At 45.0% G+C, this 17,554-nt stretch overlaps 1 pseudogene across 1 annotated transcript in view; it reads right to left on the reverse strand.

The window, feature by feature from the left end:
* The window catches only part of LOC146835432 (uncharacterized), a 37,017-nt pseudogene extending 19,665 nt beyond the window's left edge, over positions 1-17,352 (reverse strand). Inside the window, exon 1 of the transcript XR_014960733.1 lies at positions 16,388-17,352. The product of XR_014960733.1 is annotated as an uncharacterized LOC146835432 (transcript). The remainder of the gene's footprint in view (positions 1-16,387) is intronic.
* Between the last annotated feature and the right edge of the window lie 202 nt (positions 17,353-17,554).

The following is a 17,554-nucleotide window of genomic DNA, read 5'->3' on the forward strand; positions in this document are numbered from 1 at the left end:
ATTGTTGAAAGCTTTGGCAATTCGACAAGGAGGGTACAAATTACTTTGACTGTGCAAGTTCTTCACGATTCTCTTGATCTGCACCACATCATCTACTCTCCACTTAGGGGCTTTAACTCCATTCCTTTTGTCGTACCATTCTTTATACTTGGCTTGGTGCAGTTCAATCTTTCTAACAACTTTTACGGGATTTGGATACACTACCTTTACCCCTCCCAGCCAACTTGGGTTAATCTTAGTACAGGGTTTTCTCCTCCTGAGGGAAGCAAAAGGGGAAACCTCTGTTACCAGATTGGGCGAGGTGTGATATGCTCACAAACAGTCACATAGGGATGACTCCATGTCATGACGATTAGTAATGGCTAGTTGTATGTGTTCCTTGATTAGCCTATTTGTCCTCTCAACCAAGCCATTTGCTTTTGAGCAATATAATCATATATGAAAAAACATTGATACGGAGGAATTAAAATATTACTTTTATTTTATCGTAGGGATCATTTAATTACCCTAACTTTAGTCTTTAGTCCTACAAAAATATATTGCCTGAATTTATATAAGGCACGCATACACAATGAGACCGATCTTCAAACAAACCTAATAACAATAGATTGCACAAAGATATACAAAAATACATAAAAAATGTGTATGTATATATATATATATATTATCTACTGGCGGTCGCCAGTAGATAGTTATAGTTAGGACCGAGTTCCCATAGGAAATCTGAAAATTCTATTTTGAATAACTTTGGCGCCGGTTGACTTATCTTCGTGAAATTTTCAAAACTAATGGGGCGCTCCGCTCAGCTCCTACTCTGAAAGTCTCGGGGTGATTCGTCAAGCGGGGGCTGAGAAAAAAGGGGGGTCCTAAAACGCGTTTTCCACATGCATTTTCCCATAGGACCTTTAGTCGAAGGTACAGCCCGAACGGCTGAACAGAATTACTTGAAATTTGGCAAAGAGGTAGTCCTCAGGTCAGGCATGTGCCTTTTGCTTAAATGGTGTAAATCCGTTCAGTAGTTCCTGAGAAAATCAAAAGTAAAATCACATATATATCTGGGCGGAGCCTAACCACACATCTCATCGTGAGATCTGATTGGCTGTCAGCACTTCATCCAAGAAGTGTTGGCAGCCATCTTGGGACCAATATACATGATAGCACCTCATTAATAAGCATTGCAGTTAATAGAAGGTTTTAAGACTTTAGTTACATTATAAATCATTTTTGATGGTACCATACTCATTTTAGGAATTGTGGTGTGTTCTAAGGTGATTTTACCATGTGAAAAAGCCTTCTGCTGTGATATCATGAATCATGTTTGAGAGAAAACTATTTTCTCATGCTTTTCCCACAGAGGTTTGGAAGGTGATCTATAAGCTAACTGAGAGCATATTTTCTGTAAATTCACATTATCTTTCTCAGTCATGTGAGAATGAAGTCTGACATTCTCAGTAAAACATGTACATCCAACAAGGGCAGAGACTGTCAGGTGATTCCTTTGTGTTCTACTGCAGCTTCCCAGAGTGTTCTAAAGAACAACTAGAGCGCTAACAGTCCTACTTATGACAAACGTATGGCACACCTGAAGCCATCTTGGTTGGAATAAAGTGGTAATTCTTAAAACATTTAATTTAAAAAGGAACAAAATGAGGGGGTTCATTTTGCCATAGAAAGTATGATTAGTGCTGCAGAAAGAAAAATTAGGGCACATTTTGAGTGACTTCTCAAATCCTCTTCTATTTCATTAAAACATTCTGACATGCAGACTGAAACAAGCACTTTCAATATCAGCAGCAGACTTCCCTGGTGAGCAGTAGCTTTACTACAGTGATCTAATAAGCAACTAGAGTGCTAACATTCTGAATTTATGGCAAATTTGTGACACATCTGAATGCCTTCTTGATGGAATCAAAATAAAAAACTGAAAGTATTTCCTACTGAGGAGACTGTAGTAAATGAGGAAATTAGGAAACATCATAACAAATAAATCTCCCAAGATGGCCACCAGACACAAAAGAGCCTAAATGCAGCACAAATATCACCCAGATGTAGCCCACATGTAGCCCAATGACAGAAGTGTGCAAAACACTTATTTGTTGTGTATTTGCAGTTTTATATAGTGCAGACTTGTCAGGTATTGGAATGCTTTACATGAGCATTGGTTACATCACACAAGATCAAATTCATTTTGGTTGTAGACATGGGGAGATTAAGTGATTTGACCACAATCACAGAATGTTGAGCTGAAGCAGAAACTCCAACCTGGTTCCCCAGTTGCAAAGTCTGCAGCTCTGGAAGTAACACCACATCCTCTCGCCAAGGTGCAACATTTAATCAAGTGGTCAACTGGATAAAAAAACAAAGATTACAAATAATTTAAAAATTCTTTGTCGCTATTTGAAAACTCAGGAAATATGTCCTCATTTTAGTTTTTTAGAGCACTAACCATAATTTTGATGCAAATAAGACCCTCTCATATATGTAATTTCTAAAGGAAATACTCTAGGTATTACAGTTTTGATTACATCAAGATGACGTCAGGCGTTCCACACTTTTGTAATAAATATAGAATGTTAGCAATATAGTTGTTCATTGGGATACTGTTGAGAGGCAGAGGCCAGGGACACGGACTCTGAAAATTGAAGGCAGGTAGGAGAGTGCAGAGGCAACAATTTGACCACACTGGGCAGGCAGGAAGGGCAGTGGCAGCACAACAGACTATGGAGGGCAGTGGAAAGGGGGGCAGGGGCAACAAACCAACAATACAGGACTGGCATGAGAGGCCGTGGCAATATAATAGACCATTGTGGGCAGAAGGAAGAGGCAGTGGTAGTACAACCATACATGCCAACAGACCCGTTTCAGCCAGGAAACGTCCAATGATTTTAAGCTCAAATGGGCTTTATTTGATCTGTCTCCTGTCTACAATCTCCTCTTTTTCAATGCAACTCAAAGGGGAAAATCAATACCCCAGTTTCTTTTCAAAATCTCCCTCTTACCAAGTTCAAAATATTCGCAAGTATGGTACATTGAATCATGGTAGGCAGGAGGAATTGGGGTAGGGACATGGACTCGGATAACAGAGGACAGGAGGGACATGGAGAGGTGCACCAAACTGACCCTACAGGGCAGGCATCAGGGTTTGCAGCAGCACAATACACCACACAGCGCATGCGGGACGGGAGTGCAGCACAACAATCCATAGAAAGCAAAAGGGAGGGGACAGGACCATGCACATGGACAACAGAGAACAGATGGGAAAGAGGCAATGGTAGCTAGCTGACCATAATGGACAGACAGGAGAGAAAGCTGCAGCATAACAGACCATAAAGGGCAGGAGGGACGGATCAGGGGCATTACAATGGAACAGACAAGCCAGGAGGGAGGGAATAGGGGGTCTGCACATGGAAACAGAGGACTGGGGGCAATGTGGCAGGGCAGGAGCAGCAAGATGACCATGGAGGTCAGGCAGGATGGGCACTAGAAACAAGACACACCATGGAGAGCAACATTGAGACTATGGTGGCATACACACAGACCATGGAGGGAAGGTGGGAGGGGGTCAGGGGCAGCTAGCTGACCACACAGGGAAGGTGGGAGGGGCCATGGCAGCACAGAAGACCATGCATGGCAAGCGGGAGGGTTAGTGGCAGCACAATGTCTATGATGGGCAAGAAGGAGGGTGCAGGGGCATGCACAAAGGACCATGGAGGATAGAAGGGAGGGTCAGGACCTGGGCACAGACAAGAGAGTTCAGGGGAAGGGGCCTCACAACACACTGCACGGGACAGGCAGGAGGAGCAGTTGCAGCACAACAGATCAGGGAGGGCAGAAGGGTGTGGCAGTAAAATGGACCATGGAGGACAGGAGGAAGGGGATAGGGGCATGGCATGTGGACAGGCAGGGTGGAGGTGGCAGGGACAGGTTACAGTCATCTGACAATGCTAGGCAGGTGGGAGGGGAGTGGCAGCTCAACAGAACACTCAGAGTAGATAGGAGTGGCAGGTCCATGGAACATAGTGGGCAAAAAGGATGGAGCAGGGGCATGCACAAAGACATCGGAGGGCGGGGGGAGGAGAATAGGGGCAGCAAGCTAAGCACAGAGGCTAAGCAGGAGGTCAATGATGGGCCATAGAATTGGGCAATGGAGGGCAGGAGGAGTGGACTGGTACATCATGCTAAATGGAGGGTAGTGGCAGCACATCAGACCATGCATGGCAGGAGGGAGGAGGCTAGTCCATGGATTCAGACAACAGAGGATAGGGAGGAGGTGGATGGGGCAGCAAGCTAACTGTTCAGAGAAGGTGGGTATTAGGAACTGTATTGTTTTTAAAATGTGTGTCTGTGCGAACTACTTAAAATATGAACAAGTATGCAGCATAATCTCACTTTTATTCAGTAAGAAGAGGACGTTTGTGACTGTGACTCCGGGCTCACTTGGCAGAAACACCCCCTGACCCTCCACCCCCATCGCAAAATGTAATGCCCGTGAAAAGGGTAGGTGGACGCAGTGTTATATAGAACATAGTCCTGAGAGCACGATTGAAAATGAAAACTAGATGTAGTATATGGTATAAACTATGCACCAAAAAGTGTGATATAAGATGAACCGGGGAGTGAAATATAATATGCAATACATTGTGCGCAATTACAGATTAATTGGAGAGCGCGAGATAGCACAGGCACTAGCGCGTGCTATGCGATATGCGCCTTGGAGTGTAATATGCACAGGGCAGTGTTGTGTAACATAACTAGTCTCTAAAGTTGTAATATAAAATATGTGCTGGGGAGTGTAACGTTGCATATGTACTGTGACAAAGATATGGATCCCAGATTGTAATATGTATGGCATAGCGCTGTGCGTTATAACATACACATCGAGGAAGGCACGTTAGATGGGGCAATATAACCCGTGCGAAGGCAAGTGTGGCATGACATATTCACGGGGTGGTGTTACAGTGCACATGGGCTAGAGAGTGTCATAGCATACGCACTAGCTGGTGGAATACAACACAGAGGTGTGAGGCAATCGGCGGGCACTGGTGGGTGTAACACAGCATTGGGCTCAGCCAGGAGCACGCTGTGACTCTCAAGTGAGGTTCGTCTCCTTTCCAGAGAGTAAAATAAAAAGTATTACACATCCGGCGGTGGATGTGTTTTTTATTAACCGTGAGGGGGGTTTCTTGCATAGTTTGGTTGAATTTTTGTCGAATCCCCTTTGAATGGCTTCGTGTGCATGTATATTAAATGTGCCCGTCAATAGCTACCCATGTTTGTATAAATAAACGACAAGGGAGTCTACTTGGAGAGTACCCACCGGCGGGGGCGCCGGGATTAGGCACGGTAGGACGTCAGACACGTCAGAGCTTCACTAGCGGTGTAAATACATTCCACGTGGATTCATTGTATGCATAGTCGCCTTTTAATGAATGTCACGCAAATCGTCATGGTGATAAGTACATACGGTTTGTCCAGCATGTCCTAGGTGTTTCTATAAATATATATATTTTTAAAATAATAAAAAACAAAAGCCGGCCCCGGGGGATGGGGTCCCCGGAGCCATAAGTGGCCTGAGGAGGGGGGCAACGCAGCCCCCTCCTAAAGAATTTAAATTTAAAAAAGGCCGCGTTTGCACAGTGGTGAAGGTAGGGGGCGGGGCCTGAGGTGACGTGTGCAAACACGGCCTGTGGTTCATTTTAAGTTGGGGAATTAATTCCCCTTCAATCCTGAGGGCCCCTGGGGGCAAAATGGCCACCAGGTAGCTCCAGTAAGCGCCACAGGCCTGCGTTGCAGAGAGGTGGTCCAGGCCACACCCCTTTTTACACCTCTCTGCAATGCAGCTCTGTGGCGCTTACTGGAGGTACGTAATGGGCTAGTTGGACCCCAGGGACCCTCAGGATTCAAGGGGACTTAATTTCCCTATTTAGAACGCGCCACAAGGTGCGTTTGCACAGTGAAGGGAGGGGGCGGGGCCAAAGGTGACATGTGTGCAAACACGCCATGTGGCGCATTTAAATTTGGGGAATTAATTCCCTTTCAATCATGATTGCCCTTGGGGGCCAACTAACCCACCAGGTGCTTCCAGTAAGCGCCACTGAGCTGCGTTGTAGAGAGGTGGTCCAGGCCGTGCCACATTTTACACCTCTCTGCAACGCAGCTCTGTGGCGCATACTGGAGGTACCTAGTGGTCTAGTTGGACCCTAGGGACCCTCAGGATTCAAGGGGACCTAATCTCCCAACTTAAAACGGCCACAGGGCGTGTTTACACAGTGGGGAAGTGAGGGGACGGGGCTTGAGGTGACATGTGCAAACACGCCCTGTGGCGCGTTTTAAGAGGTAGTTTTAATCCCCTGCCCTATTATATACTAGGGGCTTACAGAGGAGGTCATGCTGATCACAGGGGGACCCCAACGCATAGTGTTCCCTAGTGTATGTAGGTGTTTTCACTGTATTCTGAGTGTCTTTTAACATAGCACTGGCTCTAGGACTGGTTAGTCAGACTCAGTTACCACCAGTATCCGTCTGAAAAAGTTGAGGGTACAGGATGATTTTGCAACAAGGCTTCTTTCTGCTCTTCTGTTTGTTCTTTCTGCACGTTATCCATCTTCCTGCACTTTTCTTCGTCTTAGAGGACTTCTGTTGCTTCTTTCTGCATTTCTTTTTTTTCCTTTCTGTGCGTTTTTTCTTCTTTCTTCACATGTCTTATCTCTGTAGGCATAGTTAGAAATTAGCATTTAAAAAAACTTTGAAATCCACTGAAAAAACCATAGGTTTCAGGCACGTTATAGTTAGGAATTAGCATATAAAAAACCTTAGAAATTCACTGAAAAAACTATAGGTTTCAGGGGCGTTATAGTTAGCTGGACTTTTCACTCGTACAAAACCATTGAAATTCCCCCGTTATAGTTAGTTAAGCTAACTATAACTCGCGCGCCCGCAATGCACTGCTGATGACGTCACATATTACATCACTCATGACATGGTCAGTGACATCACTCATGACATCACTCATGACATCACTGATGACATCTCAAATGACATCACTGATGACATCACTGATGACATCATCCTTGTGATAGAGTGGCAGACCTCCTCTTCCCCTAATATAACCTTTGATACACACATTCAAAAATAGAAACTACAATGTTCAAAACAATGGACATAACAATACCAGTTACAACAACCTATTCAGTAATTCTAAGATCCACATACACATCCACTCATTCACCAACAGTCCTATACAGTCACTCATACATGTACTCACACACCTATACATCCTGTTACACAACGCCACTCATCCATAGAGTTACTCACACACATAGTCACTCATGCTAATAAAGAATCAAACATCCATTTACTTGCATATACAGTTATACACACACCACCACACTTACTTCTACAGAAACTTACACATACTTAGTCTTTTAAACAATCACTTATAGAAACACATACTTATTCATACAGGAACTCTTTCAATCTCTCACTCTCACATATACTCACTTATATACACCAATAGTCACATATACTAGTTTAAAACATATGTAGTTACTCATAAAGACACTATTGAGACAGTCTATCACTTACTAACACACCCATGCACACACTCATCCACCCATACAGTCCTGCACACATGCTGTCTTCAACACATACAAACAGTGAGTCACTCATTCATGCACCTATGCACTACATAATACCCCCCACCGAACCATACAGACACTCAGACACTCATCAGGGGTGTGGAATTGTTTAAAAAATCTACTTGTCTAGGGGACAAAATTTTATAAAAATCTACTTGTCCTGCAAAAAAATCTACTTGCCTTACCTCTTCGCTAAATCAATAAGATGGACAGGCAAACGTGTAAATTAGGTGACCATGCATTTTAGACATTCAATACATTGAAGCTTCCATTTGGGAGAACAGTGTCAACAAAGGTTGCATATTCGAATCAGAAATTCCCAGTATAATGTACACCTTGGTAATGTGCAGGTAAGTATTACATATTTACAGGATAACATTTTTGCATTAGGTATTTACAAAGAATAATAAACGCAGTCACATATCGACCCAAGCTTCTACCCATAATGCATTTGAGATTCATGCAATAGTCATGGGTGGATATGAATGTGATCTGTGATTATGTCTAGATTAGGGTGTCCTGCTCAGGAAAGCATGACATGTCTAGCTTTTCTGGGAAGGGTAGGAGACCATTCCTTTTTTCCAAAGGGATGGGTCTTCAGATTACAGCCCCACTTAGATCAAACAATCATCTCTGAAAGTGTGTAAGGTTTTCATTTGTATGACTCAATCTGTGACACTGTGAAACATAACCGGGAGATTGGGGTGGGGAGGCACACTTAGGCCTATGCTGTAGAAGTCTTACCAACATTACACAGGCAGTCCTAGGAGCATTATTAGGAAATGAAGTGCCCTTTGGAGCATGTGAAAAATCACTAAGCCTGAATCTTTACTGCACCAAAGACGTTTTTCTAAGCATTCCAAAGAAAGAATCTGCAGCAGCTCGAAAGTCCACTGCAATACTGGTTCACTGGTCATTAATATCTTCAACCAAGCCCAAGACTCAATTTGTTATACAGGCTTATAAAACAGTGGCAGACAGTCCTGAAGGAGACCATAAACTAACAGTCGAGGACAGGGGCGAATTACCCTGCCCCAGCTTGCTATATGGAACTGATACAAGGACAGTTCATTTACTGAACGGCACATGATCTAAAAATAACATGCCAGGTGACTTGCTTTTTAAATAAAGTATACTGTGGTGTAAAAGGAACAACACGAGGAATGTATCTTGCAGGACAAATCTCCTAGCAAAAATAACCAGGGGTCTATTAAAAAAAAGCCAGAAGTAGAAACGGTTTTGTTGTCAAAACATTCTCCATCTCAGCCGTAGACTAGAGACTGATTTATCAAACTGTGGGGGCATTTTGACAGGGTGTGGGTGCAGACATCAGAGAGGTGACCATCCGCAATAGTTTGTGAATCGTTTTGTCTTTCAGAATGGAGAACAGTAGGGAAGGGAAGTGGGGGATGGTGGTTTTACATCAGGAGTTTGAGAGGGGACAGAGGTGAGCATCCAACTGGGAGCAAAAGAAAGAAGAGTAAAACTTGTCTAGAGATGTTTGAGGATTTAGATCCAAAAGGAAGAGAAGGAAGGCGACTTAGATGGAGAAATAGATATAACATGAGGATTAGACTGGGCACAAGACCAATGGCAGAAGGTTGAGACAGCAAGAAAAAGACAAGCTGAACAGGGAATTCGAAAAATGACAGCGTGCTGAGATAGTAAACAGGAAAAGAAAGTGTCATAAACACAAGTTGATGTGGTTGGTGTGTTAAGTAGGGAAGGTTCTGTTGTTGGCATTTTGTAATTTCTGCTATAAACTAAAGCACACAGCAAAAGAACAAATTCACTTTGTTCTGCTGCATCTCCTGAGAGGTTTGTAACGTTAGCTCGTTCTAAATTTCGCAGCTTTTAACGGGACATTCTACATGCAGTCTATTCACTTGCTTTGCATGTGATTACTTTCAAATAGCATAAAAAACAATCATTCCCCACTGCCTCGGGGTACAGACCTTATCTCTGTGGTGCCATTTCAAGCACCGCTCCCTTGCAAGATGTAGCTGTAATATAGAATACAGGGCAAGGGTAGAGCAAGCCAGCACGACACAAAGGAGAGACTTCTAGGCCCAGAGAGGCATTTACAGCCTGAAAGCTACAAGTCTTGCTGTTGTGAAGCAGCAGAGGGCCTCACCAACCTATCTACTCTAAGCAGGATTTATTTGGACACATATACATTATTATGTTCACTTTACTCTGTACACTTTTAAGAAGCCCATTTCAATGGACTGCATAAACACACTATCCAGCCATACATGCTCCTTTGTTATTTACTCCTCCCGGTACATTTCAGGTAACGATTCCACATACCTGCCTTATCTTAGCGTGCAGTGCACCAGTTTATTGTAGGAATGTGGCTTAGCTTCCAAATGAGAGTGCTGAGCCTCTAACCTAGACTCACCACCACTTAGCCACATTGTGTGATCCTGGGCAAGTGTTTTTTTTTCTGGTCCTCCATTTCCTAATCTTGCAAGATTAGTAGTGTTCACATAAAGGTTAACTCATTTTAATAAGAGCTACCTAAAACTGCAGTAAGTTGCTTAGCAGCACAGGCGCACTGTTTTTAACTCTAACTTTAATAGGGTTTGCAAGGGGTTGTAGGGACAAAAAGAGCTTTCAGAGACTTGCCTGTTATTGTTGTAAATTAGGTAAAATGTGGGCTATTTGAACGCCTCCGGGCATGCCTGCTGTCAATCAGACCAGAGCTATAGTCAGGGCCACTGGAATTATGTGGCAAGAGAGGACGAAATTATGTGGCAGGGTTGAGTAAATTATGCAGCAAGAAAAGGCAAATTATGTGACATAATATGGCACATTTTGTAATAGTATTAGTTCATTATTTCATCATTTTCAAACCTGGTAACTTGGTTGCAACTCATTAGTATGAGGTGAACCTCCAAATACAGCAATAATCAACAGAAAGGTGACCAGTCCAGCTTTGCAAAGCGGCTTCCACTTCTCGGCAAAATGCAAAGTCGCATTTGTAGTAACTTTTTAATCATTTGAGCTAGAAACGAATTTTGTTTTGTTAAAATCTGGGGATTATGCAGCAGATGATGGATTATGTGGCAAACACTGCGAACGCTCAATCACATAATTCCAGTGGCCCTGGCTATAGTCCGTGTCAGGGCCTGAGGTTGCATCACGTAGCAGATGTTAATGGATGGCATTTCTACTGACTTAAAGAAATCACCCCTAGTCTAGCGCCCCAGTGCGGCTTTAAAGTCATGCCTGGCACTGCACAGAACAGCATATAAAGCCTCTCAGTTTCAGGTGCAAGATTTTGGTGACATCGTATCAGACAGTAAGGTTTAGGCTTTTAGTTTGTGGTAAATATATCACTGCAAACCTGCCTTCTGGCAAACTCTGCCTTACCCCTTCTGTTTTCTTTTTCTGGCCTCCGGTTCCTCGGTGCTGGTGAAGGAATAAATGCAGAGCCATAGGGGGAAGAAAAGAGCGTAGTGCAGACACTGGTTAACAAATTAGAGGCTCGTGAAAATGAAAGCAACAGGGGTGGATCTGTGGGCTGCACGAGAGCCCCACAGGGAAAGTAAGGCGCTTTAATGTAGGTTTCGTTGAGACAGTAAGAGGCCGAGACAGCAAGCCCAGACAGCAAGCAATGTGAGAGGAGAGGGGCCCAAGAATTGCATGACAAAAGAAATCCAAGCACTTTACTGCAAACCTCGGATGCGAGGGGAGGGGAGAGGAGGGGAGAAGAGGGGAGGGGAGGGGAACAGAGGAGAGCGACCTGGGTTCAGCACGAGAGGCCCAAGGGTGGAGCCAAGAAAGGGCAGGATCAGAAGGGTGAATTAAGTTTAAAAAAAAAAAGTCGGGTAAAGGCAAGGCGCAAAGAAGCTTGTCTCCTACCTGCCATTGCTGGGAGTGTTCTAGAGCTGCAAAAGCTCCATGTTCGCCCCGTGCTCTAAGGAAACACTACATACAGACCATTCTCTCTTGAATTTGCGGGTTTGGAAAATTCTGTGCTACACAAAGTTCATGCTGTGCTTTACTTTGTGAACACACTGCACTTAATTTAAATCGGTATCAGATGTTTTGTGTACAGTTGCGTGGTTTAGCCCGCATGCACAGTGATCAAGAGGCAGAGCTCGAATTCTTAAAATCCATGTACACACTCTCGTTACGGTGATTTCCTGAGTATTAGATCCAAAAGCTGTGTCCAATGTACTAAAAGCGTTAAACATTCACTGCCGCATCATACCTCACAATTTATTACAATCGGTACCTGTGGCGAGCCAAGCCATTCATCACTCATTTCACCTGGCTTCTCTCGACTGCCCAGGCGGGCTACATAATCGGAAATAGGCTCCTCTGCATCCTGCTATTAATTGTGCCATGTGTGTCTGGGTTAGGTGATTACACTGTGGACGAGGCGCGGACTGTCAATTTGAAGTGGTCAGAGGATAGTTTGGTCTCAGTCCATAATTTACTGTCTACTTGCCCTGCGGACAAAACAGTAATTAAAACTTCTTGCCCTTGCAATAAATCTTAATGTCTTGGGCGTCGGGCGATACGAATTACCCACCCCTGCTCATACTGATACTCAAAAAACCAACTAATAACCTATATAGACACTCATGTAGCTACTCGCCAAACCATGCAGCCACTTATACACAAAGTGAGAGACTGATACAGATATTTACACATTTAAACATTACTCACTAAGCCATGTATTCACTAAGATACACTTAATCAGTCAGTTATACAATCAATTTTTCAAAAACAAATCATCCATTTAGACACTTATATACCCATTTATTCTTCAATCGACCTTGAGATATACATATATAAAACATATGTAATTTTCAGAAAAACATACATTCACTGGATGATGTCATCAGTGATGTCATTTGAGATGTCATCAGTGATGTCATGAGTGATGTCACTGACCATGTCATGAGTGATGTAATATGTGGCATCATCAGCACTGCATTGCGGGCGCGCGAGTTATAGTTAGCTGAACTAACTATAACGGGGGAATTTCAATGGTTTTGTGCGAGTGAAAAGTCCAGCTAACTATAACGCCCCTGAAACCTATGGTTTTTTCAGTGAATTATATATATATATATATATACAAAACAAACAATAATGCAATCAAATAATGTTGCCAATACCCTAAAATCCTTATTCTATAACTAGTGTCTACCCATTTATTCTGGGCGATACACTCAGAGGTAGTCAAAAGTGTGCACAGAGGCAAAGGTGCCTTTTATATAGCTCTCTTGTGTCACAAAAAGTTTTTTATAAATCACTCATTATCAATTTAGTGAAGACTACAAAGTGAATGTCGTCGACGCGGACGCGTTACAGCCTTTGGATTCTTCTCGGCCTCCTCAGGACGAGGGCAACGGAACAATGATCATAAGATCCTCTAACGGTTGTATATATCATAATCCCGAGTTTTAAGCGCCAAATGGTGCCTCAATCCAAGATAGAACCCCTCTCTCACAGGTGAGGGTCAATCTTATACTCCAACATGGCACACGCTGATCGTTGGAGCGAGGATCGCGAGCACTAATCGGCTCGACATTTAACAGCTGACCGGTAGGCAGTGTTGATATTTGGAATATCGGAAGAATTCACTTGCCGTGATGTATTGAAGATTTATTTTCATCCTCCCCATTCCCAAATAGCGGCTGCTTCACAACATTTTATTTCACTTTGCTAGGAGAGTAAATCTTAAACGTAAGCTTATACAACAATATATTTAAAATGGTATCTACGCCGACAGTGCGCGAGTAATGCCAGTTATACATGTAATGCAGACTTTCTTTCGTATCAGATTTGCCTACAGCGTAGTGCACTTATTCCATTGAACTATGTTCAACACCAACATCGACAACACCAACAGATGCCAACATCGCAGCTTGCAGCCTTCACCGAAGGATCTCCACTGCGCCGACATTCTCGCACCCCTCAAGAAGACACCAGGCAAGCAACACTCCAAGAAAGCCAGATGGTTCACTCCCACCCTCCATGAGTCTGACGCACCCTCCGACGACCTGAGAAGAGATAGAGGAATATCAAAACACCCGAACACCCATGCTACCTTAAAATCCGCCGTCAATTCACACCACCTTCTCATCAAAAACACAAAGAAAACAGCATAACAGGGCAGAATAAACGCCAATGCGCACAACAGCAAAGAACTCTTCGCCATCGTCAAGGAGTTCACCAGGCCCAACAGTGAGACCACAGATGTCCCACCCTCCCAAGAACTCTGCAATGAACTCATCACCTTCTTACACCCCAAGATCAGGCAGATCTATGACAGCTTTAACACCCAAGACCCCGCCACTACGCCCACCACCACCGCATTCAACCACGCCTCACCCCAACAGATCGTGCTCAACTGGACTCTGCTCACCACAGAGGACACACTCAAGACCATGAAGAGCATCCACTCAGGAGCCCCATCAGATCCCTGCCCGTACCACACCTTCCATAGACCAGCCTCCTCCATCGCCCTCCAGCTTCCCTGCACCATCAAAACCGTCACCTTCCCCGACGAGATCAACCCCTGCTGAAGAAACCATCCGCCGACCAGACAAACCTCAAGAACTACAAACCCATCTCCCTGCTCCCCGACCCAGCCAAGGTCATCAACGCCCAACTCTCTGATTTCATCGAAGAAAGCCACGTCCTGGACACCTCCCAATCCAGTTCCCAAAGCAACCACAGCACTGAAATCGCACTCTTCGCTGCCACCGACATCCGATCCCTCCTCGACCAGACCAAAACCACAGCCCTCATCCTATTGGACCTTTCAGCCGACTTCTCCCATCGTACCCTGATCAAGAGACTCCACAACGCCTGCATTCGCGACACTGCACTGGACTGTATCCACTCCTACCTGACCGAACCAAAACATTGAAGCAGACTATCCCCGTTCCTCTCAGAACCTAGAGATTGGATGCAGAGTGCCCCAGGGCTCCTCCTCGAGCCCCACCATCTTCAACATCTACATGGCTCCTGTTGCAGCCATCGTCAGAAACCACGGACGCAACATAGTCTCCTACACCACCCAGCTGATCATCTCCCTCACCAACGAACCCACAGACGAAGAATCAACTTTCACAACAGAATGAAAGCAGTTGGTACCTAGATGCAAGACAGTTACCACAAACTCAACTTGAACAAGACCTAGGTACTCATCCTGGGATCCACCCCATCAGCTTGGGCCGACTCCTGGTGGCCCGCCGCACTAGGAACCCCTACCACCCCTACGGACCACGCATGCAATCTTAACATCATTCTAGACTTATCGCTCTCAATGAACCGCCAAATCAACGCAGTATCCTCATCCTGTTTCCACACGCTCCGCCTGCTTCGAAGGACATTCAGATGGCTTCCCACAGAATCCAGAAAGACAGTCACCCATGCACTCATTACCAGTAGACTTGACTATGGCAACGTGCACTATACCAACGTCACACAGAAACAGCTCAGGAAACTACAGAGCGTCCCGAATGCCGGAACCAGACTGGTCCTCAACATCCCCCGCAGCAACCACATGACACAACACTTCCGAGAACTCCACTGGCTCCCTATCAACAAGAGAATCCCTTTCAAGCTCCTCACACATGCCTACAAGGCCCTCCACGATGCAGGACCAAAATATCTGAACCACCGCCTCGCTTTCCACAAACCCGCCAGACAATTCGGCTCCGCCCAACTCGCCCTGGCCTACGTCCCACGGATCCACAAGACCAGAACTGGAGAAAGATCCTTCGCCTACCTCGCCGTCAAGACCTGGAACACCCTACCCCTCCACCTCATGCAATCCGCATTGTTGACCGAGTTCAGAAAGGACCTCACGAACTGGCTCTTCGACTGAACTGCCGCACCCAAATGGATCAGCAGGCCCCAATTCCCCGTCACCGCCTTGAGACTCATACGGGTGAGTAGCCATGCTTTGCAAACCCCTGATTGGTGTTCTAAAAATATATATGGACTATTATTGACTAAAGGGGCAAGGATGTAGCCTTAAGACTAGAGCGGCCGACGTTGAAGCTGGGGAACGGGTTTCGAGTCTCGGCGTCGATGCTCAACATATGTGATTCTGGGCAAATCACTTAATCTGCCCATGCCTAACAAAACAAATTAGTTTCCATCTGTAACAAAACTGGTGCTCATGTAAAGAGCTCTGATACCTGATATATTTGGGCCTAGTTTGCGCTATATAAAACTCTAAAAAAAAAAAACTATACATTCTTACACAGACACAAGAGGCTTAACCTCAAGGATTTCAAAATTACGGTTAAGACGGTTCTCCACCAATTCTAGTGTTCTTCACTGAGACAAACAAAGAGTGCAAACTGCTATGAAAGATCCACCACACAAACATACAGGAGACAGATACACCACATCTCGAAGAACTCGGCAAAACCCACTACAGTTTAAACATACCAATTAGCCAGTCAAACCAGATTTAGGCAGACTAGCAAAATAATTAAATTTTTGCAACCTTACAGACGAAGTGGAACACAAGGTTAAAACTTACCACAGAACACATCAGCCTCTAGTCTGCGAAGAAATCATTGGAAACATGTGCAAAGCAACCCGGTGAACCAAGAGCTCTATAAAGTCCACCTAATGGCAGGACATGCCACTCGAATAAACTGCAATAATACGAGCAAAGAAAGAGAGGGAAGAAGATACGGGTCCTGGCGAGTATACTGTACAGTGAGGGGATACACAACATTTTATTAAAGGAAAATAAAAGCTCTCACCTTCCCAGTGCCAGCTCTGCACATGATTAGGTATCCGAGGCTACTGGCTTCAGGCATGTCCTCCGTAAGTCGCAAGGTGCTTAGGTCTTAACTCTGGCGGTTATTAAGAGTCGCAGTCCTCCCTGTACAATTTATTGGAACTTGTGGCCTTTCCTTCCTGTACAATTTATTGGAAGTTGTGGCCTTTCTTCTACAGGTGATTAAGAGTCCAGGAGTCTCTTCTGCAGGTTAAAAGGAGTCCAAACGTCTCCTGTGAAGGTTACAAAGACCCCGATCCTTTCTTCGATTCATTCGGAGGTTATAAGGAAGCCAGGCCTTTTTATAATGTAATAAATTAAGCCAGGTCTCTCATGTGAAGGTTATAAGGAGTGCAGACCTCTCCAGTGAAGGTTATAATGAGTCCAGGCCTCTCCAGTGAAGGTTATAATGAGTCCAGGCCTCTCCTGTGAAGGTTATAATGAGTCCAGGCCTCTCCAGTAGGTTATAATGAGTCCAGGCCTCTCCAGTGAAGGTTAAAAGGAGTGCAGGCCTCTCCAGTGAAGGTTATAAGGAGTCCAGGCCTTTCCTGTGAAGGTTATAAGGAGTGCAGGCCTCTCCAGTGAAGGCTATAATGAGTCCAGGCCTTTCCTGTGAAGGTTATAAAGAGTGCAGGCCTCTCCTGTGAACGTTATAAGGAGTGCACACCCCCTTTGTGAAGGTTATAAGGAGTCCAGGCCTCTCTTCTGGTTATCAGGGGTCCAGGCACCTCTTCTGCAGGTCTCTACTCTGTAGGTGATAAGAAGCCCAGGTTTCATCTCCCCAAGAGTACTGTGTGCCCCTCGTCGGCAGGCGTATAGGGAGGTGGGGGCGGTATCTGAGTAGCATTCAGCGAAGATGACACCCCGAGCCCGCAGCCGCTTCCTCCTCCCGCTGGAGACAAAGACCAGGCTCTGGTGACGTGGGACCGGAGGAGGCGCCGTCTGCGCATGTCACTGCGAGCAGTGTCTCAATCACTTCTGGCGACAGAGGAGGCGCAGTCTGCGCATGTTTCTGAGAGTGTGTCTCAACCACTTCCGCTACAGAGGAGGTGCCGTCTGCGCATGTCAGTGCAAGCAGTGTCTCAATCAGTTCTGGCTACAGAGGAGGCGCAGTCAGCACTGTTACTGTGAGCAAGCAGTGTCTCAACCA

Source organism: Triturus cristatus, chromosome 4_2, assembly GCF_964204655.1.
Source record: "Triturus cristatus chromosome 4_2, aTriCri1.1, whole genome shotgun sequence".
Taxonomy (NCBI): Eukaryota; Metazoa; Chordata; class Amphibia; order Caudata; family Salamandridae; genus Triturus; species Triturus cristatus.